This window comes from Branchiostoma belcheri, unplaced genomic scaffold, assembly GCF_001625305.1.
Source record: "Branchiostoma belcheri isolate BF01 breed outbred unplaced genomic scaffold, Haploidv18h27 scaffold47, whole genome shotgun sequence".
In the NCBI taxonomy this organism is placed as follows: Eukaryota; Metazoa; Chordata; class Leptocardii; order Amphioxiformes; family Branchiostomatidae; genus Branchiostoma; species Branchiostoma belcheri.
In genome coordinates this window covers 1,874,203-1,878,349 of record NW_017804098.1, presented here as the reverse complement: position 1 = coordinate 1,878,349, position 4,147 = coordinate 1,874,203, and positions in this window count along the sequence as shown.

Here is a 4,147-nt window from a genome sequence, read left to right as displayed (position 1 = left end):
TACAGGCCCGATTCGTCGGGACCGTATCAAAACTCGCAACATTTGTAATGTGCGTGGCAGCACAAACCCGTGTTGGCGGGAGAAGGTGACTACTCACGTCTTCCGTAGCGTGCGTGGCAGCACGTGACCGATTTGACGGGACCTGATCAAAACTGGGATCGTCTGCGTCGTGCGTGGCAGCACCTACACGATATGATCTGTAACCTTGCATCAAGGGCGGAACTAGGGAGGTACCCAATGCACGTGGAGGCCTCCCTAAATGCCATTAGTATACTCCAAAACCTGCCAGCTGACAGTCTACAAGCGGACGCCCTCTCATGGCAACTACAACTAGAGACTAGCGGCAATAAATGCTGGGCGTCCGGTATTCGTAAAACATTGGAGAAATGCGGTTTTGCTTACAGTATGGCTTCCTGATATATCTCTTAGCACAAACCTATCACCAATAATTAACTCCATCAACCAACGATTGAAAGCTATTTACACCCAAACATTTATCACTGAAATCCACAATGACCATAACAGAGGTACATCTTCTAGTAACAAGTTACGAACGTACCGTTTGTTTATAAGTATATATAAAGAAGAAGAGTACCTATCGATTAACAACATACAACACAGGGTAGCTGCAACTAAACTCCGAATAAGTTGCAACAAATTACTCATTGAAACGGGAAGGCACAACCGAATTCCTCTCCAGAATAGACTCTGTCAATACTGTAACATGAATAGAATAGAAGATGAACAACACTTTATTTTAAACTGTACTTTATAAGTACAGTATGAAAGATCTGTCCTTTTTAATCATATCAAAGAGAAGTTCCCATACTTTGAACACCTAAGTGCAAATGATAAATTTATATTTTTGATGTGTCTAGACAAACCCTGTATCACAAACATGATCTGCTCCCACATTTTCCACTGTACAAAAAAGCGAGAAGAAGTTGACCTCTCTATACTAGCTCAGTGACTAGAACACTTTGTATTAGCCTAGTATAGTACCCTTGTATGTTCCTTATGTATGTATGTCTAAGTCAAGTAGTGCATCTCTTGTCTCCAATTTTGTACATACGTTTGTTATGTGTCTGTTATATCTTGAAACCTAGCCCGTCGTGGCATGAATGTACAATAAAGGTATTTCATTTCAAATAGTATTCTCAAGTAAGATACTTCGGCGACTTATTCAATGTTCTACAATGTATGTGTGCTTTGTCTGCTTCAATAGACATGTAGTAAGACACGTGATATTAAAGTTACAGACACTTTTGCAATGAACGTAAAATGTGCCGTTATCATTTTTTTTAATTCATCAAAACATCAAAGCATAACAAGGACAGTGTGACGCTGCACTCAAGTTTACAACTTATATTAACAGCGCCACAAAAAAAAGTACAATTAACATTCAAATACACAAAGTTGACATATAGATCTGTGCGCCGTAGTCACACCACTCCAAGACATTAAAAAATGCTAATGCTAACAAAGATATCATTTCTACAATTTTATATTGCATAGGGTAAAGACAGATGTTAAAGAAATCCACACTTGGTTATGATATGTGTTGCTTTCTGTGAACTATAAAGTAGAAGTTGTACTGATAAAATAATTCCCATTCGACAGACTTTTATATACGTCACGAATCTCCTGGAATTCTACTTTTGAAATGAAATATTTGTTAAACGCTGATGATAAGACTTGTTATATCAGCCATTCGTTACAGTGAGTCCTACTTTTCTGTCATAAAATACCATGATAGGAGCTGTGATTCGAAGCTAAAGCAAGAGAGCCTTTCATCCTCATTGGAATGGAAGTCTTAGCACTTCATTACCTCGTACTTTGGTATAATAATGAAAATAGAAAAATATTTAATATGTTTAATGATTCAAAAATCATTGCGCTTCATCGTTCCATCAGGGCATCAATTAAACACTTCAAACTTAACAAACATCGGCCATTAGTTGGATACATAAACATAATAAATTCCGATCATCCGACAATCAACACTTCACCATGCTGCACTCCCTCATGATTCAGTACGCCAAAACACTTTTATGTGTGCTTCAAATGTTAAAAAAAAAGATTGTTCGCTCATTAAAGAATCTGTCATTACTGTAACCTAAATGAGATTGAAGACGAGTCATTTTATTGACTGTGGACTGTACTCTATATAATAATGAGAGAGAGAGAGATTCTCTTCAATTGTATACAATATTATTTCCTTAGTTTTAGAATTTTAGATAGAAAAGAAAAATTCACTTTCCTCATGAAACTCCATAACCCTCGTACTATAAGCTCCATCTGTTCTTACATTTACAACTGTCTTAAGAAGCGAGAAGAAGCAGAACCTGTACATATGTAGTTTTACTATAGATATATTTTAGTCTACCATCGCTGTTTGCATTGAACTGTACTTAGTTCGCAATCGAGCAAAGATGTACAATAAAGGTCTTTCATTCATTAACTGTACGGTAACTGTCTTGAATGTATAGTAATACAGTTGTGGTACGGTCTGGTTACAGTTGTGGTACGGTCTGGTTACAGTCGTGGTACGGTCTGGTTACAGTTGTGGTACGGTCTGGTTACAGTTGTGGTACGGTCTGGTTAACTGGACGTCCTTCAGACGCTAAATCCTGACCGCTGGCACAACCGATTAAATTCTGATCCAGATTCTTTAACCTCCATTGCCCTGGGTTTACCTGACCTGAAACAGACACCAGGTTTTCTACAAAGAAGGGCTTTAATCCATCAAAATAGATCATTGTATACTCAGGTGTTTTCACTTAATGAACTTTTTAGACTTAGCATGAAAGTTCATCTGTGTTGGTATACTTCAGTATGACAAAAAGGACTAAACGTTCTCGCCAACACTGAGTGAACAAGACTGAGGAGTTGGCCGAAAATTTGGGTCCCAATTTACTCAGTGTTGGCAAGAAAGTTTAGTCCTTTGTGTCAGAAGTTTTTAGACCTTTGGTTGTATTAATATGAAGCCCGGGGAGATATTGATATCATGTATAGTTTACAACCCTTTGCATGAAAATGAAATGATTTTTCTTTTTTTCTCTCTTGTATTGAAACTTGCGCATTGACCAAAATTTTACAAAAGCGTGTTTTCGAGGAACCTTTTTTTTCGGAGAAGAACTTTGTTATCACTCGAGGGACTTTCTTTTATGTGAAGTTAATTTTAATGGTTCCCTTCTCCTGTCAGCAGCCAGACATAAAATGTTTCTCAAGGTTGATGTCGAGGCCTTCCTGGTAGAAAATAGGACAAGGTTACCGCGATTTTCACTAAATCCATCCCTGATGGAATAACATAGTCGAAATGCCTGTGGTCAGGAATAAGCAATTATCAACCTAACCTAAAGCAGCAAAATATGAATTCTGATATTGCCCTATAGGTTTATAATGATGCTTTATCATTCACTGATAAATAAAAAATTCCAAATGGAATAGACATGTCTAAAGCAAGGAATAATTGGGAACTCGAAGAATTTGGAAATCATCTGGAACACGAACAACAAGGTTTATATCTGAATGCTTGTTTCTAGCGTACAAAATAGCAATTAATGAAATATAACACTACCATGTATTACCACATTCGCACATACCAATAATTGTGGAATCCAACGGTAAGATATGCCATTTTTATTGCTGTAATAATAATGTAATGTAATGTTATCATGATTGAGACAAAGGCGTTCATTTGAAAATATTCACTTTTTCTTCTGAATTATGTTTTCTTACGAAATGAGTTGTAAAGGAGTTGTAAAGAAGGACCCTGAGGGTTTCAACTGAAGTTCCTTAATTAAGATCTAACTTTTACCGCGAACTTTTTATGTGATCAACGCTAAAGAAAGCTAAACAAAGAAACAATGTGTTCAAACTGTAACATTTCACATCTGAAAAAGATGAGTACATAGTGAGTGTGATCGTTATCTATTTCAGCGATAAGGTTTACATTTCTTCAGGGTATTCTTCTTCTCAGTTTCCTCTCGGAGAACAATACACACATTACAATAACAATGCCGACCAGTCATCATATTTGGTTTGTCCCGTGATCGTCCTGACGTGATTGACAGGGCTCAGAAATTAGATACCAGAACGGAACACCTGCTTTACCCGTCAGGTGGACCCGTGCGCGTGGACCGTC